The sequence below is a fragment of the Osmia lignaria genome, chromosome 8 (genome assembly GCF_051020975.1).
Source record: "Osmia lignaria lignaria isolate PbOS001 chromosome 8, iyOsmLign1, whole genome shotgun sequence".
Classification (NCBI taxonomy): domain Eukaryota; kingdom Metazoa; phylum Arthropoda; class Insecta; order Hymenoptera; family Megachilidae; genus Osmia; species Osmia lignaria.
The window spans coordinates 13902581-13928283 of NC_135039.1; the positions used below are offsets into that span (position 1 = coordinate 13902581).

The 25703-nt window shown below is 41.0% G+C and overlaps 1 protein-coding gene across 12 annotated transcripts in view; it reads left to right on the forward strand.

Moving 5' to 3' along the window:
- LOC117606700 (uncharacterized) overlaps positions 1 to 25703 on the forward strand; it is a 259654-nt gene that overhangs the window by 98292 nt on the left and 135659 nt on the right. For 9 of the 12 annotated variants that reach the window (XR_013062566.1, XM_034329491.2, XM_034329497.2 and 6 more), the window contains one exon: positions 13818 to 13907. The gene's annotated coding sequence lies outside the window, so the exon portion shown is untranslated. Of the gene's footprint in view, positions 1 to 13371; positions 13712 to 13817; positions 13908 to 25703 lie in introns of those variants that run through there. The other 3 variants (XM_034329501.2, XM_034329499.2, XM_034329494.2) reach the window with 3 other exon arrangements.

Here is a 25703-nt window from a genome sequence, read left to right on the forward strand (position 1 = left end):
TACCTTGGAAGGATCTAAGATACATCTGAACAGGGATTCTCAGATGAGTCTTTTATATTCAATTGTTTAAATTTGAGTACAACACATTATTGAAAAGAATTTGAGAAATAAAATATCTCTAAGTGGCTTTCGGTTTTATTTAAAATCTTGAAACGTCAGGAAATGAAATAGGAAACTGATGAAAAATTAAAAGCTTTACCTTTGATGATACCAACAGCACGTTAAACTTTCCATTTGTTAATACAGAGGAGACTGAGGCGATAGTGGAAATATAGTATTTGAAGAGCTTCAAAGGGAAAAGATTGTACCGGATTACTTTTCTCTTGAACCAGAAATTCGCTTCAAAGCGAACCTCTGGATGTATGCTTCCCGTTTTCAATATAGAACCCTTTTCAAAAATTCTGCGACACGCCAAGCCAATATTATTGATTGCTTTCATTTCTTTCAAATTTGCGTACTGAGCTTTACTGTATGCATTTTTCCGGTCGATTTTTGGATTTATTTGAAAGGGAGTTAGGTTAGGTTAGGTTAGGTTAACCGTGATAGACCAACATGAACGCAAGCTCCCTCAGTTTTCGTGATTCCTGCTTGTGTTTGGACGTTTCTCGGTTTGGAACACAAATCAGGATTAATGATCTTTATTCTCGAAATACGCTTGAAGCTCACCGGAATCCAGGAGTTTCGACTACACCTGACTGATGTCTTACTGGGGGATGTTAATTAATGCTTTCCAAAATGGCGGCCTCTTTATCGACTTTATTGTCCTAACTATTTCATCCGAAATATTAGGAAAATACATGGTTAACCTCTATACAGGCCATTCACTAACGTATCTCCTTGCGTTTCCATGTGTGGGCATGCATGGGAACAAAGGAATTCCATCTGCCTGAGTTACATACACCAATAACAATGGAATTAATTAACGACAAATATAATGTTCATGATCATTGTTCTTCCGAATAGTAATTATTTTTACTGCTGATATATTATTACTAATGTTAACACTACATTTTACTGGGTGTATATACTGATAACAGAACAACGGTAGGGCAATTCTCAACGCAGCATCAAACAATTCTAACAATAAGTGTGTCTGTGCCTTATAAAAGCATTCTAAAGTGAACATCCCTTTTGTGATTGTCCTGCCCCCTGTAATCAAAGCTCGTTTACACGTCTATCCAGCGATTGTCACTGTTTCCATTGTTCCGGAGTCACTTGAAAATCCAGTTTCCGAGCCGTGTTCGAGATAGCATTAATTAACCGGCTAGGAAAAGTGCCTTAATTACGATGTCGTTGTCGCCCAACTGTTCACTCGTTCGCCAATAGATCCGATGATGCATAACCTATACGGGTATGCACTATCGTACACGTGCTCGTACCAGCACGTTACCAGTGACTAGCAAGCAACATAAATATCTCGCTAATTCTACGCCACGAAATAAATCCTGGCTGGCACTGTGGAAACGTTGGCCCAAATTTGTGGGTCCGTGCACGCCCACCGCACCACCCCTCTGTGTCCCTACGAGTCCACCCGAACATTTGTCGTGCGAACGCAAACAGGCTGCTCCGCTTGCGTGTATAGATTTGTATTCCGTCTGTATTTAGATGTGGAACCAGGGGGAGGCGTGTTTTACTTGCGAGAAAAGAGGATTTGGAGGGCGCTGTCCTATATACAGGAGACACTTTTATCTTTTGAGGTTATGAAATGGTGTATTTGAAATATTCATGGTGATTTGAATTATTTCTTATGGCCTTTGGGTTCCTATTAAGGGGTTTTGATTATTTTATTTGTTTCTTAAGGATTGACCCTGGAACTTTCAGGATTGTTTATATATTTAAAAGGATGAAGGGTCACTATGTCATCATGATTTTGCCATTGGACGAAGAACATAGAGTTAAACTTTATCTATACTTATTTTTATGAATAATTAAGCAATTTTTTACTTAAATTTCGACGATGCAGGAAAAAATTCCAATTCTGAATTTTGAGAGTAAAACGAAGATTTGTTAGTTTATCCCGTTGAAAATTCCAATAGTTCCGAGCTGAGAGCTGATATTTTCGCCTCGCGAAAATGCAACGCGTCAAGCTAGCATTTTGTTCGTTAACAAACTAAAAAACTCGAAGCTTTGGACGAAATCCCTGTGTTCAACGGTTTCCCGCTGCTCCGCTACATGTTTCTAATAAAAAAAAAAAGGGCAAAGAGCTCGTAATTCGACGAAGGGGTAGGTGGCGTTGAATTCCGCCCCGCGCAAATCTATTCTTCGGCCGGAATTTCGAGCGTGGTTCGCGCACGTGTCGCGGCACAATTCTTGCGAAATGACATTTCGACAATGAATGCTTGTAAACGAATGCAACGCCGGCCCGTAATTCGTGCATGGGATAAAATTCCTCGCCGCTTGTCGCTCCGCTTTGTTAATGCGACTTGCAGTCGTGCACGTGCAGGCGCGCGGGCGCGTGCACTCACGCGTATTGTGCCGTTCGTTATCGATACTGTGACGTTTGTCGATGTTCGCGTGAACTATTGTGCCACGTGAAAAATACGTGAACTAACGCTTAATATCTATGGAAAGATTGGTGACTAGCTGAAATATTCAAGAATTGGAAAAATGATAAGGTCTAACTTAAATTTCAAAATTTCTTCTCAGCAGTGTTACTATATTGTTATAATGGTAATTCTGAATTGATATCTACAATTTTTTTGTGTATTTCATTTGAATTGTTCGTTCTGTGGTGTATAAAAGTTTTCGTCTCATCGGTTCTATCAACGTTTCCCTTGAATATTGGTCCATTCTACGATAATTTCAAATGAATACTATCGAATAAACATATACATGGAACGACGTGCTTCTTTAGCGAACAAATTGTTGAAAATTTCAAAAGCTGTCGGAACTTTCGATATTCTCGACGGCAAGTTCAACCGAAACTATCCTTGGGTTACTCGATCCGGCCGATCTGATTCCAACCAAGAGCCACCGAAAATTCACCAAAAACGAGTCCCCTCCAGCGCCGATCGATCACACGGTTCAAACCCTCTCACAAAAGCGAGAAAACGATGAAGAAGAAGAGATGGAGAAGGAAAGAAGGAAAAAGGAATCTCCACGGACAAGCAGACCGAAGCTATCGAGTAGATCCACGTCGAGCAGGGAAACTAAGATCAACCTCTCACCCGGTAGGCGACAAAGAAGCCACCAGAACTGGTGGCTGGAGGGCCAAGGAGAGCCATTCACCGGGCAGGAAAATGGCGTACGACGACGGGGAAGAAGCGAACCTGTCGTCGAAAAGGTTGACCCAAATGCACAATGGTAGAGAAGAAGTTGCACCGTTGGCTGGCATCGGTACACCTACCGATACATTGGTCCTTCTGTGATCTTCGAGGGGGATAAAGAGAGACAGTGGAGATCTAGGGCTCTTAAGGGCCAGTGTCCTTACCAGGGGTCGTGGTAGGCTGACAAAAAGAGCCATTGTTACGTCAACTTTAAGTTTTCACGCGGCCCTCCCCTCAACTGTACGTCGGGCGCCTTCCTTTTTTTACTTCGTGCAGCGACGTGACGTGAATGCAGCCCTTTGTACCCCACCTTACCAAGTTTGACGGATCAATCCATATAGCTACCGTCGTCGACGTTTAGCCGTACTTCCGGCTTACGCCGACCCTCCCCTGGCGCGATAAGGAGAACAAATTGCCAGCGACTCGGCTACCCCGACGATTGAGTCGCGAGAGGGTTGAATATTTTTAAATGTAACGAAACGCTTTGGGTCATGCGATAAGTGGTATTGGATTTATCTTATAGGACCCTAAGAATTTATATTATCCATCCTGTATTAGTTTTCTTACAACATAACCAAACCTCAAACTCAACATTAAAATGGACAACAGCAGTTTGAAAATGATTAGGAAATTCTCTTCTGACGAGGCAACTCGTAAAATTATTCGGTTAGCACAATTTTCAGAAGCCTTCATAAACTTGAGAATCACCCGTAACGTCCAACCATAAGCGGCACCGGTGTTTCCACGTACAGATCGATACTCATGAATCCCAAAGCCGCCGCACAATTTATTTAATCGCAGAATAATCTCAGACATCTTGTACCGTTGGTGGACGGCCAAAAATTGATTTAATCGCCGGTTGAACACAGCTGATGCAGCTCACACGTACCTTCGTACGCCTGTATGTTGGTACACGTATCTGTACACCAGTAATGGTGGATGTTGTAGCAATAATGGTGACTTGTGAGCTTCCTGGAACACAGACCTCGGTCCCACGTGAATACGTGAAAGTTCTGCAACGGGCTGTTGATTTGCATGTGTGCGTGCATACACCGCTCGAAGATGCATAAACATTATACACTCGATCCCTGGACGAGCAATTTCAAAGGGGTTGTTGAACCGGAACGCGTTTTCAATTGCGTATAATGTCGTTTTTAATGTCCGGCACGATGAGAGTTAGTACTCGACAGAAAGGAAATGAAATTTCCATCTGTCGAGTGTCCAAACATTAACGCCCATCACTGTGACGTTCCTGGATCTATTTCTGGTTCTCGTGCGAGAAGGCGTGAAACAAGAACAGAGGAATACATAATGGCTTTTTTCGTAGACTGCCTCCTGAAATATGTAGGCACGGCCTCATGTGTCTTGGTGTTTCTTGTCGTCGAAAGGCAAGAAATTTGGATATTTCCGTTTCAATTTTGTCCAGGTCCCTCTATCAATCATTTATGTTAGGAAATAGGGAGGTGCTTCTAGTTCAATACGACGCGGACACATGTTCCTGAAAAGAAGAGTGGAAGTTTTCGGGTTTGGAAAATAGGGTTAAACTTTACTTTGGGGGACACGAAAGTATTTACCTTTTCGGTTGACATTTAGTAGTTTTAGATACGTAGAGTCCTAGAATGTAATTCCAACTTTAGGAATCGGCTTAAAATATCTCGTTGAACCGACTAACCTCAATTAGGGTCACCCAAAACGGATCCCTTAAAAGGTTAATAAAGAAAGCAGAAATCAGAACGAAATGCCATCCTGAAGATTCGCTAAACCGAGAAATCTCTTCAGCAGATAATGATAATTTCTCAAGGAACACGTGTCCCTCCACTCCATCGAGATCCACCGGCCCCGATAACGACCCAACGCTCGTTGCCCTCTCATCTGCCGACGAAACGCCTACGATCGATTATATCGCCCGCGTTCTAGCGTGTGTATATAAAACCGCAGGGCCTCCTCCTTCTCCCTTGGCGGGGACTTCGTGACGAGAAGCTATTCCTGGAGTATTTTAGGGTTACAAGTTCCGCCGTAGATTGCGCAGATAGGCCCCCGCGGGCTTATTTATGGATCGAATCCGCGAGATTTCCGGGAAAGCTCGTTTTCCTCCACCCCACATGGTTGCCTTCCTTCGCTAGCCGGGTTTATCCAGCCTTTGATACACCGGCCGCTTTGATGAAATATTATCGATAATCGAGGCTATACGCTCTCTGTTCCTGGGATTGTGAGCCTCTGTGCCATGGATTTTCGTTCGCACACGTTCACGAACGTGATCCGGTGTCGGTGTGAACCGACAGTCATAGCACGGTTAAGGGCATTTTCAGAGGACAATTTTGGTTTGGGATTGAAGAGGAGGGTGAACTGGAATTGGACTAGTTTAAACTAATGGCAGATCTAGGGGCTGATAGAAAGAAATGACTGGGATAGTTGGTTCCCTTAATAGGATATGAAAGTGTAATTGATTTCTTTCGAAAGGTTTACAGTAGGCTTCCCTAGGGTAAATGGTGCTATAGCATGTTAACTGAAAAGGGGAAAGTATCATTTTTTAAAATTCTTGTATGTTTCCTCTGTAATTATTTATATCTACTGAATTTCAATCATGCAAATTCTCCATCATTAAAAGCAAGTGTATGGTGGGGCGCTGTGTAGAAAGTAAGGTTAGGTTAGCAGCTAAGAGGTTAAGTGCAACGAAAGCATTGTTAACGCGAAGCTTTCATCTCAGCATGGTCGTAGATGCATCGTTTCTGCCTTTTGTATCGTATCAGCCGACAAACCAATCGGGTACCCACAATAGGATCGGTGCTATAGCAACCAGGACGTTTCCTTCTGATTTTCAGCGACGGAGATTTTTCTTGACGAGTTCCATACAAACGCGATCGTTCCCGTCCTCGTCGCTGCGGTGAATTCAATATAGTCGAACATCGATACGCGGTGTACAACTCGTGTGCGTACATAATTCACGAGCTGTTCGAACTTTAATGGGGCGAATCTCGAAAACCTGCTCTGACGATCGATACAGGCAGCACAGTTTTCGACGATTGTCGAAACAACATCATGGAATAATGCATAATGGAAAACCCAACGGAGACATTATTAAGCCGTTAAAGATTTATTGATTAAACAATTTTGTCTAATCCTTTGACATGATTGGTTTCATGTGTATACAGGTTGATCCATGATAAGTAAACACGGATTATTTGAAATAGAAGTACATCTAAAGCCCCTCGGGTTACATCGCCACACTTTGCGTCCAAAAATCCCCTCAGACGGGTCACCGGTCGTATTAACCCAGAAAACAGGTGCTCAAGCTGTGACTCATTAAAATTTAAAGCCCCTCTTTTCGGTCGTAGCAATTGTAGCGACAGCTTGTGGCGGATTTTCGCTAACAATAAGTGTCGCCAGAAACGACGAAAGGGGTAGCAGCCTGTACGTCGGTGTCGACAACCCCGTGAACGAAGTTTCACCCTTCTCCTCGCCTCACAGAACCCCCTGTTTCTCGAATGGGGCGGTGTAGTGGGTCGACGTAAATGACGGTAGCATCGATTTGCCATTTGTCTCGGTCTCGTCGGCCAACATTATTTCCCGGCGAGCCTTCTGTCTTACGTCCCCGGCCATTTGCCGGGAATTCGGCGCGCGTCGGGACGCGTGCTGGTATGCGACTGCCGGACGTTTCTACGGCACAAAGGTGGCCGGCGTAGCGTGTATAAGTAAAGGCCCGAGGAAACGTCCGCGTTCCTGACACCTGACGGCGCATTCAATGGACGCCATGCGCCCTTACGCGTCGCTGGCATCCCCGTTACGATACGCTGCACCTGGCTTAGCTCAGTCTCGCTTGAATGGGCACACGGTGATTTTTGCCTTTTCGACTTAACGTTACACAGGAAGGGCAGGAAAGTCTTTGTGATTCATGCTAAAGTGACAGGTATATTTAATAAGAGAATAATTAACTTTCGGGGTGATGAGGTAGAAATTTTACAGTTTCCTGTAATTTCATTATCCTTATTCGTTTCTTTTTACAATCAAATATATAAGATAAAAAATGATTTTATGTTAGAATATAGGAAAAAATGAAAAGCCAAAAGTTATCCTCTGAATCCTGTCATTTTCTTAAGTATTTAATAATGAACGAAGTTGACCTTTAAGACACCAATTGTTTTATCAATATTATCACTCTCAACGTTTCGTTTAAAACTTATTACAGCTCTGTCCATGCAGAAATGCTCATAAAAAAGCCTAGCGAAAAGTTAAGGTGGTGAAAAAACCGTAAACTAGTGGCGGCCATGTTGGCGCCGAGAGGGCGCGACAAGCGACACGCTGGTTGAGAAAAACTTGAGTGTAGGCTCTTGTTATCATGGTCGTTACCGCGATAATATCGTTGTTGTACGTCCAGTCACACAGCGCGACGATATTTGCCAAGTAAGCTGCGTGCAACATAGCTGCCGGTTACGTGGTTACACAATGGTGACCCGGATGTAAACCCGCTAACGAGAACGTACCTCGACACCTGGCCTGAAGTTTACTTTGCCGCTGCACCCTTAGTCAGTGTAAACGGTGAATAATGAAGGATAACTGTTATTTGATTCAGTTACGCGGCTAGGTTCGCGGAAAATCCACGGAGTTGCGGATTCCGCGGGAATTTTGTTGCGAGTTTCGAGCATAATGAAACGGGGAAACGCTGAGGGATCGTCGAATCGACCTTTGAGAAGCGGTTGGGCGAGGATTGTTTCGTGCGGAATCACGCTTTTCGACCTTTGGATGCTCACGTCCCGACAGCGTTCATTTATCGAGTTATTTTAGAAATATTCCGGATTTGTTAAATGTTTCATTCTCCTTTAGACTGCTGGGATGTTTGTTCTCCTCTGGATTATTCTTCTCGATGAACGCTTACAGACAATAAAAACGATTATCTAAAAGATGAAACAGAAATCTGCGGGGATCAGATAGAAGAAACAATCCATCAGTATAAAATTGAACTTTAAAAACATTCCTTTTAATCTAGATTCAATCTGAACATTAAGTTACCTGTGTTTGACAGCAAATCAAAAAGTGGTTACTGCAGGTTCGATTGTTTTTTTCAAAGTTGCCCGCAATTTTCTCGCTTGCCTGGTGGTTACACGTCTGGGAATGGTTGGAAAGCGAGGTTATTGATCTAAAAAATTGAAGCTTCAAAGTGTGCTCGGCAAACGTACCATAAAGGAATAGCATTCAATCAATATCTATGACGTTGTGTGCACACAACGCTTGTATTCACTAAAGATGGATGGTGTGAACATCAGAGGGGGAATCCCAAAGGATTCACCAGTCGAGATACATACACAGAGGGAGATACAATTGTACTTGCGTGATCGTTTTCTCTGTGGATTGCCAGTTGTGGAACACTGCTATATAATGATAGTTTTGTCACAAACATTTTAGGTTCTCGGTAAATCGTTAAAGATTAGAGTTACCATTTAGCGTGGTGTAAATTGAACATTTATGTAACACTATCTATCAAGCTCAGATCATCATCAAACCAACGAAGGTAAACCAATTAAGGATGAAGGCCAATAATCTGTTCCCTGTACTTCCAGCCAACCCTTTTCCACTATTATACCCCAAAATTTCTCTCGTAACAAATTATATAAGGACTACGTCATCTCATTCTCCAAACGATTGATCCCTAAATTGACGTCCCAGACTTAGCCACAAAAGCGACTCATCACTCAACCACAATATCCAAATGAGGCTCAATCTGATTAAAAGTTATCCAACCTTTCAGCCATCCATTCCCCTATTCGTGAGCACCGAACGTTATCAAAAGAATCATTCAAAGAGAGACGCGTAGAATTCTAAATTAAGAGTGACGGGCCCCATCGACAGCGAGATAAACCGACGGTAGCCACATTCGCGGCGCATTTTCAGGCTCGTCTACAATTGCGGTTAATTACCGGCATATTCATGCACACGATACCACGCTCCTTGGCCGAGGGTACGATACGCAGCAGGACGTGCCTACCACTCCGACACATGGATGCGACCGTAACTCGTTAGTTGCTCGGGACACGTCCATTGAATTAGCGGCGGGCTTAATTAAATCATCCAGATAAACAACCTCCCTTCACGGTGGACAGGAGTGCGGCGGCGACCTGTCTTTATCTGCTCGTCCCAGCGATATTCAGCGGACTTTTTTTTCCGTCCGCTGGCCGCCACCTGAATGGTTTGGGCTTCTTTCAGGGATGCCGACCTTTAGCGGGGACAAAGCCGAAGAGTGAAAGGGACTGCAGCCAGCTAGCATCGTGATAACGTATAAATTCACTGCTGTTTCTGTGACCTAGCGTCTATCAATCCTAGCTGGACTCGATACATTTTGCATTGGTCCAAGTAGAATGAACTTAGCACTGATGACAAGTCATTAGGATCATTTTGATTAGTCTTTACTTGGGTTTACAAAGGTTGTGTATTCATTTCAGTGTATTATAACAGTTTCAGTGTACTATCCTTATAGATGAGGATCAGGATGAAGAATACCCCACTTGTTTTCGATACAGTTCCATTAGAACCATCCATCTTGCAAAATTAATACTATGCAACTTAAAACTCCTCAGTACTCATGTTACCCCGACATCTTTTCTCGCCGAGAAATGTTATGAGTAGTGCAATCGATACATCTGTTCAGCGGAAACAATAATGACGTTTGACCGTGAAATACAACACCGGCACAAAGCAGGCGGCTCCCTTTCACTGGTAATAAATCTAGATCCATGGGATGATGCGGTCAACAGCGTCCCCTGATGAAAGGTACATCTTCGACGGTGTAACTCGATACACGACCGTAATCGTAAAGAACAATACACGGGGGTCGATTAATGAGCAGACGTCCTGCGCTGTATAGTGTGCGATGAACTCATGGTTCCAGAGGGTCGGCGACGCACGGTGAGATAGCAATTCCCACGAATCCTACTAAGTGGCCAGCTTTCACGCTGCAAAATGGCCTCTAGTATCAATTAACGGATGGGTTTGTGATCTTTGAACTGTAATACCTAGTATCACTTCAGAAGACTACGGTCGTTCCTCCTGGTGGTTAATTCTCACCATAGAGACATGACATTGATTTTCAAAAAATTATTAAATGCTGTTAACGAAAGTTTCTGAATATTTTATGATGTTCGATTGCATTATACAATTTATGCTTTGGGATTCATAGGTTAGGGTTTAGTGTCTTAACCTATATCCTCGTAAGTATGCACCATCTTTTGTTCCCATAACACATGCAGTAAAAGTAGAGCGAAGAGAACAGCAAGAAAAAGGCACTTTATCTTTAAACGTCCGTAACAGAGTTTGATCCTCGTAAAAGTGCTTGCTAGCCGAAGTATAAAACTGATGTTCGCGAAAAATATTTGCCAGTCTATCGGTTTGATCGTGCTGTATTGGACAGCGGGTACTTTTTTTTTTATATGCAAAATAACGCGTGAGCATATTCAAACCAACGAGTTACATGCTGCGTCTGTTCAATTGCCTCTTCCCCCTCGTACTCGTGTAACAACTTTTTGAAAAAACAATCGATACGCCATCGGTACCTGTCAGAGAGAAAATAACTCTTGTCATCGTTACGATCGACAGAACATCAAAGCTACTTTTTACGATGAATATTTCTTTGATCATGAATTCACTCTGTAAATGAATTGTTTTTATTCAACAATGTAGAGGCATTTCTTTATACATGTGTCTACAATTCGAGGTTAGATTTTGGTTGGGTTGAAAAATGTATGAAAAAAGTAATCCACGAGTAAAAAACAATAGCGTTCCATATGGAGTATAATAAAATTGACAGCAAAATATACATATGGTGCTGATTATATGCGTGAAGTAGTTTCAGGACGCCATCGATAGAGGGCGTCAAACAATCGACGCCATAAATGAGACTCGTAAAACCGAAGACGTAGAAATTTTGTACCAGACCATTATTCAATTATCTGATTTTGGTTTAGGACACCTACGCTAGGCTCGTTCGCACTTTAACGGCTTATAGTACCGATTCAACACCGTTTTCTCATCGTTGAACGCGGAATCGTAAAACCGGTCATTTCGAGCCTCGTAAACGCCATCAAGCTCGGGGTCTGAAAAGGAGGTAATTACAGGCGCCGCTAAATGAAAGTAAAAGGGACAGGAATTACTTGGAAAAAATTTTCAATTTTCATCTTTGCTCCTCGTTACTTAGCTCCTTCTATTTCCTCTGAAGAGTTTCTTCTCTTGTTGGAAAATTATAAAAATGCGATAAAAATGATCGTTAAAAATTCTCATCCAAAGTGGGGATAGTTGTTTTTAAATTTATGAAAATTTTTAATCATTGCAAAAATTTCAATCTTTAATTCATGCAATCCTTCATCCAAGTGACTCCAGGCAATTGGGCCGTCCGGATCATCGATAAACTGTCTGGAAGTCCAACAGGTCTGCCAACTGCATAAGGGGAACTACACTTTTCCGTGCAGTACCATCGTGCTCGATCGCGAGCTGCCGATGACAGCGATTACAAGCGGAATAACAATGCTCGCGGATAGTTCTGGCTTCGTTCGACGTAACGTAATCAGCAAAGTACACCGATGTGCTTTATTCGACATGATGCGATCGATCGTTTTGCAAACGGACGTAGGCCGTACGTAAATCCGGGTACCGGATTACCGTGGACCGTGTCGTTGCGACATATGTACGCGCGTGCAATATTTAAGCCTCGTTAAACCCGTAATTTCAAATCGGCCATGGGGTCCGCGTCATATGTTATTGATAATCGAGCCGCTTCTGCAGAGCATCGGTTGAATAATGCGCGGATTACGCGGTCTAAACCGAAGCAAACGTCGAATAATTAACAAGACAGGCAAGGCACGCTTTGAAAAGCAGCCGCGAGCGGTGAGCTCCTCGCAGCACCGCGAGCGTTACGCTTCGGCCTCATTAACTATACAACTTCCAGTCTCTTTGACGCGGCGCGAAGAGATTGATGAGGCGAGCTCCGACCGATTAGAGACTGTGATTAAGAAAGTCACGTCTCTGTGTGTGCTTATGTCTGCATGCTTTCGTGTCTGTATGTTACCTCCTTCCTGGATGCTTTTTATCCTTGTTGAAAGCGGCTGAAATTTTAGGCCATAAATTAGAGACTACAGATAATGCAGTTGGTTATCTGATTTCAAACTGCCCACGTTCATTTGTAAATTATACTGTTTTTTAGATTATGCGATTTCCATCTGTTTGAAAATCAAATTGGTTTAAATGAAAGGTATTTAAAAAGAATTTTTCCTCTCTATAACAAAAGCTTAATTAAAAAGTGATACTCTTACATTTGTCAGAGGAAAGTAATTTAATGTAAAAGTTTTTCATTAAATTGCTCGACGTTGAACAATTATTTTATTTAATTAGAAATTATTAAATAATGTTTATGAAATGTTTGCGATCTCAGAGCTGTGATTTATTTTAAATTTATAATTTATAAAATATTTGATCCATTTTTTTTTCAATTGCGTGCTTCAACGTGAATTTTCACTCAAGTTCACTGTGAAATACCGATGTATCAGTTTAAGCAATTTCAAATTTCACGAGGATTTCGGTGTCGTTTTCGTCTCGAGTTTCCCAAACACTGTCTCGTGAAATTGTTTTCGAGCGTAAGAAACAATTTCTCGGGGACAAAGAACCTGACAGTTCCTCTAAGACGCCATTACGCGTCGTCTACTTGTCGCCATCTTGTTCATCGCGAATTCACGACGGATCACGTCAACGGATACCGTCCGTTGCACCGTTGTTTCCCAAACGAGCTGGAATTTTGTTACAATTTCTAGCGGGCACGTTTCACCGTCCAGATTTTATTAGTTTCAATTAAAGTGTTCGATGAATGTGATGAGCGGACTTTGACGATTAATAACAGTCTTTGATGTATGGATAGTGAAATTCTATATTTGACATTACTGAAATTGAAGCTGTTTAGTGATAATGAAAGATTTAAATAATTACGTCGGATTATTGATAAATTTTCATTTGTTACTGTTTAATGCCCATTACTGGTATTAGCAAAATGACAATAAAAATCTCACTTCGGAAGATATTATTATCTTTACCTCAAGTGTTATCTGTGTACTGCATTTTTCAATAATTAATCGTCATATTTTCTCTTATCAATAATAATTGGTCTCGTATTTCGAGCCGAATGTCCCAGTTCTGTAGTCGTTTTGCATTCCATTCTGCTCGATAAACACGCCTCTGTATTCATTGAACAGACAAGTTTCACGGCCTTGTTCCCAACGTTCGAACGTAAACAATATCCTCGCACACTCTTGAAATCGCAAAGGTCCTCAGTCATTAACGAACTTCGGTACGCGTCGCGTCGTAGATCTCTTTCCTCGCGAGTGTCTTGCTTTGTTTTGGCTGTCGTGTGCTTACGTTGCTTACAATACCAGCGTTATAATGAACATGTGAGTATAAATTGATAAATTTCCAATGTTCGTACATTTTTAATAACAAATTTTGAAGCTCTCGCGTTTTCGTTGAATATTTGCAAAACCTAGCAAGATATTTTTAAAAATTTTTCTTGTTTGCATGTTGCAGAAAGAACCAATGAGCGTCGACCTCGTCGTAACACCATTCCGAAACGAAAACATTTTCGCCTGGACGACAAACTAACCAGTAGGCAAAAACGTGAGTATCATACTGATTGTTTTTTGGCATGGAACATGCACGGTACGAAATTCGAAATTTTACCGTGGAATTAGCAAATTATATTTTACACCGAATCCGAGTTCTGTTAATAACGCAGCATAACCTACAGAACAATCGCCTGCCTCATTTTTTTTTTTTCATAGAATCCTTTACCCTATTTCCAGCGAACCGTGAAATTTTGAAATAGAAAAAAAAGCGTCGCGTAATTGCTTCCTCTGTCGTTCCCCGGTTTCGAGATTGTAAAACGCGCACCACATAACCGTTCTACTTTTTGCAAGTTACAACTAGTATCAAAGAAAGGACGTAAAAAGAGAAATAGGGTCGAGGAATATTTTTCGAATATTTTGTTAGAATTTTTGCCAGTTATGTTTCGAGAATAATACAAAATTATAAATTTAAATATTCAGACATAGAATAGTCGGTTTCGAAACGCTTTAAAAATGTAAGGTTTTTTGAACACCCTGTATGTATAAATAGAGATTGCAAGTTTAAAAAGCGTGGTGGCTGGTTCATGTCACAAATGTATTCTATGTCGCGATTTCGTTTTCGCTGGATGTGTCTACAAAGTCGTGGCGACATCACGGAACGTAAATTTTGTCGCACGATTATCTACATAATGGGCGAGCGTCGCGCGCGTACAGAAAATTTATCGTCTGACTTCCCGATGAAAATTCATATCTTTTCACCCCTGAAATTTTCCTGTCGCACTGTTTCTCTGCAAGAAACAGATCCTCTTTTGACTTCTTTTGACGCTTGCCTAATGTCCTTCCACTATTATCATCTTCCTCTTTGATATATCTTTTTATTCATGAATACGTTGAATCTATGCCACAAGTATTATCATAGTTTTTATTCATAAAATTATAACTATGAAAGAAGTAAGATGACAGTAGAGCGGGTCTGGGCAGTCCGTGCCTTAAAGGCTTGGGGTGCCACAGCAAGCCTTAACTCTATCTAGAGATTAAGTTATGATAAGAAATGTAACATTAGTAGAGAAAGTCACGAGAATTTTTTTTCTTTTGCTGTAAGTGTTATAAGATAAGATCCCAGTTTCAGGACCCTAATTTTGGACGCTTCTGCAGTGGAGGCTATACATAACCTTTTTTTTTTTTCATTAGTTAGAGGGGAGATATTTGTATAAAATAATACAATTTCGATTATTATGATAATTATAATTACTGCAATGTTATCCATTTTGAAACAACCTATATACTTAAAGGTTCGCTCTTTCTAAGGACACCCTGTGTGTACCTACATAGATATACACTGTCTTGCACGTATGCACACAGGAAGCCCGAAGGAAATGTCTGGCAGACGCCGGGAAACGTGATATCCGAAGTCACTCACGAATTCATAGGATCCCTTTTCTTCTTTGTTTTCCTCCGCGCAGCCGTGTAACTCGCACGCGACCACGCGTACCGATTCGGTAATGTTCCCGAGGATTTCCCGGCAATCTCAGCCCGCTTTCCTCCAAATCTCCCGGCAATGAGCCGCGTGATGTTTTTCTACCCCCCTCCTCGCACACACACACGCCCCCATACCGTCGTCTCGTTCGATGTGACGGTCAGGAGCTGAATTTCGGATGCTGCTGAGAGGGAGCGTCGTATTTCCTTGAACCTAACTTAACCATGTAGGTTTATCATTCGGTCCCGGTGGAAATAAAGAATTTTAGATCGTTTTAGGGTGAATGGAATTAAAGTCTGTTCGAACATGATGATTATTCAGGATTGATAAAGAGTCTGCGATTGTTGTAAGGTTAAAAGTACCCACATACTATCGTACACCCTGCATAAATCCATCACAAGGATTAGGTATCAAACGACGCGAATGATTGTAGGTATTAACCATAGGGTTAGTGGCGAATGTAGGACATCAAGATACCGAATAAAACTTGATTTGTTAACTTATTTTTCTATTATTAAGAAAAGTAGTCGGTCTGCAATCAAAATGAACATTACGGTTGATTCTCGTTAACAGACAATTCAAGCGCCCAATGAAATTTTGCCCTTCCGCGCATTGTATTTCAGATTCAATTTTCAGTCTCCCATTAATTTCCCCGGGTACTTCAAAGGTTTGCCAAGATTAATTTTCCTCTTCGTCGAATCGAAAACATTTGTTTTGTGACAGAAGTCGCTCTCGCGTTCATCCAATTACGAAAAATGTGCTGCTTTTGCTTGAACATTTTCGTTCGATAATTAAAATTAAAATTCCTTCAAGTTTTCCATCGTTTCGATATATTTCAAACACGAACTGTCCTTAGATAAATAAAAATTGGGATAAATATCAGCCATAAATACTGATCGAATTGAGTAACCACCTCGTTTTTCGAAATCGGTTAAAAAATAATTTCGATTAAACTTAAAATATTTCGGAGTTTGTTAAAAACAGAGCCACAAAACTGTCGCCGGAAGTCATCCTCCGGGCGTCGAGTTTCCTGCGCAGCCCTTCATTTGGCAGAATTTTCTCAACGTTTCACCAGGGGTCCCGCCCTTCTCAATCAGACCGAAAAGACACCCGACCCCTAACATACGAACCTGCGTGCACACATTCACGGGGTAATCCGCATAAATTCCTGGAGTAACAGTCGCGTTTTCATCCGGTCCGGTTGGGGGTCTAAGCGGAAACGAAGAAATTGAGAGGAAAGGAAGCTCGGGTTGGGATGAGCTCAACTAGCATGTATACCGTCGTAGGATTTAGGTCAACAATGTGGAACCTCGTAGAAATCGCTCCGGGGAATAGACTGTCGTAACTGATCGAAAGTATTCTGCTCGATTTGGCCACGATCTCCGTGGATCTGCTGGTAAGCGTGGTAATGTAGCCACCTGCTTTACCAACAGTTTCGTGTAACAGGATAATCGTAACTGGTGACCCAGTTCCTGGACAAGGCGTGTTTCACGATGCGATGTCCCGAGCGCCGATCTTCGATCCAGCAACGTTGTATCGTTAACGACACGCTGGATTGGGTTCGATTGAAATTACGTAGAAGGGTTTCGTTGTGTTCCAATTAGTAAGATAAGTAATGGTATTCGGAACAATGTCACAGCTGCAGTAGAGGGAATAAAAGTATGCGGCGCATATCCCTTAACTGCTACAGCGAAACAAATGAATGTCAAGTCGAGTTATTCCCCTTTTATTAATTATTAAATGAATAAACTCGCTTCGAAATGAATACCTAACCGAATAACGGTCCTCTGTAATGGAGGCATAACGCAAAGTATTAAAACAAATGATGGGGGCCTCCTTCCCCTATAGAAGGTTACCATGCTCGGTATTTTACAGGAACGTCCTCTACAACCCAATACATACACATGGGACAGCATTGACTTTGAGGGAGTCCTAAAAGCTGCAAACCACTCCACCGACTAGTTAGAAACGTTTCACTGGCCGAATTGTTAAGTGGCCGACTGTTATACTTAATCTATGCTCGCAGAGTAAAGCGAGTTCCGGTTAGGTTAGCTCCCTGGTGGCGAGAGGAAAAAAAAAACATCCTTGGAACACACGTGTGCATCGTTGCGGAAGCCCTTCAAAGGCGTCGGTGAATCGCAGTTAAACAATGGCTTGCAAATAAATCCCGCCACGTTTCGACGCTTTTCGTTTAATGTTTCCGGGGAACGGTGGCGCAGACGGGTCTAAATTGGGAGATTTTCAGCCGGTCGACGTTAAATGTTTAATTGGAGTCGCTCGACTCGCGGAGACCCTCAGAATGGATTGCGGGAGGACGGTTTTATTTTTGGATACGTGTAACGAAGTTTGGATAAATATAGAGGCAAATATTTTGAAATGTCTACGCTAAGGAAATATTCATTAGTATGACAAAATGCTGTTGCTTTATCCCGACAGTATAAATATACTTTTTAGGTTATGTTTGTAAATATGTCCCTTGGGTTAATTTCGATCTTAATATTACAACTCATTCGTTTTGGAATTAATGTAAATCCTACACGAGAATTGCCATAAAATACTCAGAACAGGTGTCGAGGATTAGAAACCTAACCTATTTATACACTGCGGTGCATAACTATAGCACCAGCTACATTTTTAGTAGATTCGGACTTTGGAATAAGAATACATAAAAATCATCTATATGAAATCAAAGGGTATCGTGCACAATGAACTTCAGTAAAAGTTTGTTGAAATTATTTTATTATACAAGAAAATATAATACCATAACTGATTCTTCATCGTTGCATAACTATAGCACCATATGAATGAAAGTCAAATATATATATATAAATATAATTTTAATAATTTGTTGGTCCTCCTTGTTTTGTTATAACTTGAAAAATCCTATCTGACATACTCTCGATGAGTTTCTGAAAAATTCTTTCGCTAATTTCGTTACTTGCTCTTATTATTTCGTTCTTTAATTCTAAAATGTTTTGATACTGTTGATTTTCAGCATAAACTTTCCTAACAATAATGGCCCAAATGTTTTCCATCGGATTTTGGTCCGGTGAACATGCTGGCCACTTAATAACATTAATTCTATTTCTTTGCAACCATAACATTGTTTTCCGACTAGTATGTATAGCCGCGTTGTCTTGCTGGAAAGTCCAATTAATTGTATTGTGCTCATGTATAAAAGATAACAAATTGCCATCTAAAATTGCGATGTACTCATCACTATCCATCCTTTTTGATGGAAAAGCCAATTGCAACATGCCATCAATACAAAAGGCACCCCAAACCATCACACTTCCTCCGCCGAAATTTCTTTTTGAGAAGTATTGCGGTTCTTTTCGGAGATCTCGCCAATATGAGTTGTAACCGTCCGGTCCATCGAGATTAAACTTTTTTTCATCCGAAAAGATAACCTGATTATCGATGAAAGAAGTTGAAGTAAACCGGAGGAAAAAGATTTTGACGTCTAAAGTTAACTTACGTTTTTCCAGTCTCGATGCATGTTTGCTCGAGCGTACTCGAGTCTCGCAACTTTATGACGAGGTAGAAGTTTAGGTGCAGATTTTAATTTCTGTCTCACGATGTTAGGATTGTTTTGCAGAACTCGACGTACTGTCCACCGTGAAACATTGAGATTGAGTTCACTTTTAATTTGGTTACAGCTTTTTAGACTATTACTGGCTGCTTTTATAATTACCCGTTCGGTACGGGGAGTCAATTTTTTCTTTGGACCACCCTTTTTATTCTTACCATAATTGACTGGATCATGTAAGAAATTCAGAACGACTTTATGTGATCGCCCTAGCCTACGAGCAATTTCCCGAACACCAACTTTTTCCTCCATAAACGCCAAAATTTTACCTCTTTCTTCTTCGGTCAAATATGTACCACGTGGCATCGTTTAACAGAGATTTTTGTTAAATTTTAATTTATATTGCTATGAAGAATGTAATTACTTGAATTCAGTGAGTTTGTTGTTGATCTGAATGGGGAGAAGTTAACTTAATAACATTGGTGCTATAGTTACGCAACAAGTGAAAATCACTTTTTCGATTATATCGTTTCGTATAAAAGAGCAACTTCAATTAGACTTAACGTAAAGTTTATTGCATCCCATACTGTTCCAGCTCCTGCAGTAGATTTTTTACATTTTGACTTTGAACTGCAGAACAACTAAAAAAGTAGGTGGTGCTATAGTTGTGCACCGCAGTGTACGACCCTCTGCGTTTTCACCTAACCTACATTTTTCTTCGCGATGCATTGCATTTCCAAGGACCAAAGTCAGGTACTTCATGCACAAACGAGTCCTTTCTCGCGGAAAAATCTCGCGCTCCGAGGACATACATACATATACATATATTCGAGTCACCGCGGATGCATTTTGACCCCGGTCGAGTGTCAAACACGCAATAAAGCCGTGTTTGTGAGTGCGGTGACCCAGTTCGAATAAAAATATACACGCAAGCTCTGCCAGCATCCAACAGCAATTCGCTCGAACACTCTTGCTTGAGCTTGCATCCTGTTCGTTTTTCTACGCGCTGATCCTCTCGCTTGGCACCCAAGGGTACCAAATTATGAAACGCAGTTTTCATTTTGGAAACGTCGGTTTTCGAAAACGGAGTGCAGTCAGATAATGACGAAACCATTTTGAGAAAAAAAATCAATATCTGCAGAGGACTTTTTCCTTTTCAAAGTGCATCCGTGCCAGAACTTAAGCTGAGGCTAAAAGTATAATTTAGTTAAAATGTTTCTTTCTGTTGATGGAAATTTCTTTCCTGTCTTTCTAAAGATTCCGAAGTAATTTCATCGTTATTATGAGCCAGAGGAGGTGTACGGTAGATTCTGTTAAATCATAAAGACGAAAGAATTCAGGTTGGAAGGAAAACGGAAGATGCAAGTATCAGGCTTTTGAAATTCGTCGGGATATTGAATAAGTGGAATCTGTTAGTGGGGGGTTAATTTTGATGATGTCCGAAGTTTTTATTGGAAAAGTTGCCAGCACGAGAATTTTGTTACGAACTAATATCTGAGGTATTCGTGTAAGCCCCCGTCGGAATGAACCGCGGGGTAACTTTGTTTCAGAAATGACTTAGTTTTCAATTGCTTTCGCCGCCCTGCATTCGCTGTAATTTTATGAAAACATATTAACCTGTCCATATTTTTTTTTCATTACTTTTCCTGTTTCATCGTCCAACTTGAATCAAATTTTTCTCTTTATTCCATTACAACCTGAATGGTTGTTTATTTTTTTAAATGTTTCAAATATTAATTAAAGTAAATATTTGGTTTCATCTCCGTGATAATTATTTCAATAAATTGCACGAATGAGATAAAAGGAGATTTCTGAAATATTAATAAAATTCATCAGACATATCACTGTAGTCACCTACGAATTCCTAAAATTAGTCTTATAGTCTGGGAAATTTAAAAAGAGGGTTGTCATTCCACTGTGCACACACGTGTACACAATCAACCGGAGGATTACGCAGGACCGTCTGCAACATGGCAGCTCGCATTACCTGGCCCCTTTCTCTCTCTATTATGAGGGACATTAGCGCTGCCGGCGGTTGTAGCAGCCAGGGAAAAACAATAGGTATACCCAGGACACTTGTCCGCCTCTCTGCCATACTTGTCCATTGTTCACAGCGCCGTCTGTCGGTTTTGTTGTTACACAGAGGGCTAAGAACACCGTAGGAATCCTCGAAGAAGCCTGAGACTTGGCTCTGTCTTTTATTAGCCAGAACAATCGTCGAGCAAACGAAGGACTCCATCAGCTGACCAATTCATGGGTCCAACGTGGCTTTTAAGCGCGGCAAATAAGGCAATCTTCGAAAATTGAATCTCCTCACGTTTTACACTTTCTGTTTAGTTATTTTTGTCGAGGGTGCCTTATCCTTTGTCTATTAGAGTACAATTCAACTATAGTCCAGTTTCAGTCTTTTAATCCTTTAGCACTTTAAAAGCTAAGGTTTGTTGTTGTCGACCTCAATTGATGGAAACTAGGCACTGAAAATTTATGTTTCAATATTTTGGTTGACTATCGATAGAACTGTGTATTACTGGAGCAAACAATAGAATTATGTTGGTAGTCTGCTTGAATTATTCATGATAATAGAGGTACTATTGAATTACGAGACGTTCAGCTGGCATGCAGAGTGTATGGGGGTGGAAGTCCAAGTTCTGTGTGTAATAAAAATTGTAGTTTCAGGGGTGGAGCTCGATCGTTCGACGGAGAATCGTTTTTCCAAGACAAACACTGGCGCTCGTTAAATTGAACACGCGGTTGGTTACTTTAGGGATGCTTGTTTTCTTTCCTTTTTTCGGAGACCACTGGCCAGCGTTCGATTAATCACTTTGCTGGGGCGTATTTAGGTGGGAATTGTGAGATACAATCATTTTGTACCTTTTATGATAGCATAATCTGTCTTTTACGTGAGGACAATTATTTCTATTATACAGAAATGTCTGTTTATATTTAAAGGATGAAAACATTTTCAACCTTTCAAAATGTATTCATTAAGGATGGTAGCTTAATGTCTTTTCCATTGATTAGCATCTTCATTAGTGTTCCATTATTCGAAAATAGGTTGAATAGTTATCATGTTGCATAATTAGATTGCAACACTATAATTAAAAGCACCTCTTATGTCAGGTTAACATGTTTTGCCACCTAATACATTTACACACATCGCACCTGTGTGTACTCCTTCCCGAATTAATCTTCATACATCATTTGTCCCCATACTTCTATCAACAGATCAATATTAATCCTCTTAGATGCATTACAACTTCAATCTTTTGTTCGGCATGCATAGCATCAAAACTTCTACCTTTCAGGTAAATTGCATAAACCGTTCAATCGCTAAAAGAGGCGTCGTCGTGACGCGAAAATACGATCAATTTTTATTCCTGGCAAAGCTAATGCGATGTAATCATGCACGTGAATGCTAGACGTTTATAATTAGCACGCGAAAGGATCGCGAATGGCGCTGTCGTCGAACTTAACCCGTGCAGTTCCATAATTCAGCTTTCATCGTAGCAAATAACACCGATAACGGATTAAGGGTACCGGGTCCGTACCATTAAATCCCGTTGGTATCGCATTAATTCCTTTTTAATTTTTGTATCATTGCCGTTCATTGAATCGCGTCACGAAGGCGTTCTTCGTGCATGCCACGTTTATTCTATGAAATATAGTAGACGTGCAATTATTTCGCGGATAACGAGGGGAGGTATCTAGAAACTTCAAAAAAAAAATCAATTCCCTTAAAATCTCATTCTTTCGTAGCAATATCCTCAGGTACATTTCTCAGAAAAAGAAATCAAACATGTTTCTTTTTAAATAACAATTGCAAAGCTTTAATATTCTAGCGACCATTTTGTATTTCTTCTTAAAGATTCACTTAATAGATGTTTATAATAATCTTCGTATCTTCGAAATCATTATTGAAGGCTTTAGGTTGCCTTTCCCTCATTAGGGCTTTACAGATCCAATCTGATTGAAAATCGGAATTCCCATATCATATCTCTGGCCGATAGCCTAATTATTAACATTACAACAACTCGACGGCACAGTTTGATGATATCGGGTGCGTTGAACTATTATCTCGGGTCGCTCGACCGTATGATTGTCGCCTAATGATCTCCTCCGAATTGTTAACTAACCACTGTTAAGTAATAGCGTGTCGCGTGCTTTAATAACGTTATGACGGCCGAATGGATATCGGGCTGGTCGATTCGACCGGTGTTTATTGTCCGGCTGCTCGTAATTCTCGCGTAACACCAATTATCGTTTCGGCTGTGCGTACACGGCTGCTTCCCTTCCGTGGAATTAATGCCGGCACAGCACGGTTCGCGACGTTCCCAAATATGTCCGAGGAACACGGTAGACAGTGAAATTTCCATTGCAAAGATAATCGTTGCCCTATTAACGGCATAACGAGATTTCCAACGCCGTTGGTCAGCTTTATTCTTCCCAGTTTCGTTGCAGTTTAACCACCAACGGCGCCACCAGTCTTTGGCTAATGGCGGTGGTTTCGTTTCATTTCGTTGCGGCTAATCTGCCTCTGCTACTGCTGTTAATCCATTAACTGATGGTTAAAGATGGGGAGAGGGTATTGCGTTTTCCACTGTGTTCACATTTTCTGTTGTTTCTTCTCGTTTTCAAGAACAGCAGTTAGGAAAATAAATGTCCATAAATGTTTAACAATGTTATTAAATTGCATCTATTAAGAGAAAAATATATCACTTTACTTACCTTAGAAAGAAATACTACACTTACCTGCTAGGTATGTAACATGTGTTTTAGATGATTAACAAAACTGTTGGAAACGTGGCAGTCACTTTAACCTCACTACACAAAACTTCTCACCAAACTTCATCAGATCACGAAACACCTGTAATATTCACTTTTCAACAACATTTATCAGTTTCTGAATCGTCGATCGATTCGATAAAGGAAACAACCCCTCACAAAATCACTATGTACTCGTTCATCAAAAGCTGTCCGGTCGACACGCCGATCTACTACGCGGAAACGAAATGGCCGTGTCACGTGACGTCACGGAAACGATCGTCGCGCACAATAAGGTTCGTTTCCAACGAGCGTTACCGGCAGGCGGCATTTACAGAACATGGTAAGCGAATTGTAGATCGACAGGACTTAAATAGCGAATTAATTAAACGTCAATGAAACACTGAAGTAATATCTTTCGAGCAGAATGGTGCAGCGTGGCCGAAAGTCGCTAAATGGAAAGAAGCCATTTAGTAAAAGGCACATTCATACAAGAATGAACATTTTTATCAAGAATTCGTGTTTGATAAATATCTAATGTGCGATTGGGTATTGATTATAGTACAGTAATTACGGTATTGCAAGGTCCCTACCTTTTTTCTGCAAACATAGAGACAAATCTTACCGCACATGGGGACTTTATGGTGCAATTGATACACACTAGACACCAGTAGATGCACCCGTATGGTGCCAAGACGATTGATGGGCTCGTGGCTGTCGCGTGTCACCTACACGCGTGCACACACACACGTGACTCTTCTTCCAGAGATTTATCGGGCATTAAGAACGGTCGATTCAATTACGCTTGCGACTGACCCCCCTGCATTTCGTCTTGTGTGCCGTGAAAACAAAGATTTAAGTGGACAACGTGGCCAACGTACGGATGCTTTAATGGCATTACCGGGAAATTACAAGATAAACAGAGATTATCTGTTCTCGCGAGCGAGCGCCATCTCTTCTTCCCAGCTTTCCCATACCGGCTATGCTTGTCTCGTGCTAATGGCCATGGGACTGGTGGTAGTTGAGAGGCGAGGGGGCAGCTAGTCGAAGGAAATTTAAGGTTATTGCGGGTTTAAAGTAGCGAACAGTGACAAACTGGTGTCCCCTTAATCGTTTCGGAAAAGTTTCATTTGGCCGGACGTTCGAATAGCTGTCAAGACAATAAAGATGGCGCTTGATGTTTGTCGCTGGGGAATGGGAACGGAATTTTCGTAGACGATTTTGGGATCGGAATGTATTGAATGGTTTCGATATCTTTCGAATTGCTGACGTTAAAACTTTTTGGATAAGTCATGAAATATTTGGTTAAACTCTCCTGCTTTTCTATGTTTTATTATTTACAATTTTGCAGGTGTCGTGATTTTTATTGAATTATTCTTTTTCAATATCTGTTCAACAAGCATTTGACGTCGTCGTACAATTACTTCAAGAAAATAGAAGCATCGAAGCATTTTTCTCTTTTAAAATCTGCCTATTCAGAAATGATTCGTGCCGTTTAATGACATCAAAGACTTCCTTAATCATTGTTCCTCGTCTAGTTTTATAAAGGGCAGGCAACCTCTTTTATTTTTTTATTCTTCGCCTACCTCGTTTCTCGTTTCAATTTATCTTTGACACAAATGCGACCGTGATATTCATTACGGCGAAATTGTTTTAACGATAATCTGTCGACGCCGAGGAGCGTAGCTTCAATTTCTCTGGCTGCTTCCGGTTCCACGTTCTCACCCTTTAACCCGGTGCGCCCAACCCTTGCAGTAGATTTTTTAAATACTGGGACGGTCGGTCTGTTTCACGCCTTCTTCGTTCATTAAAGTCGATGGCGTGATCCGTGAGAATCAGCTGAAACACGAAGATGAAATGCCTCTTGAAGGTATTTCTACGTGAAAAATCCTTTCTCCTTTTGGTATGTTTTTAATTTTCTGCTTCGCGCCTCTTTGAATGCGATGACATGTGGAATTCTTTGAATTTTTAGAATATTGAGGTTAAGGATCTCTGGTTATGAAGGTGTACTTTCTTCACAAAAAAATTGCTTGAAATGAAAAGTTGAAACCTTTTGATCTAAAGTTGATTAAATGAAAATT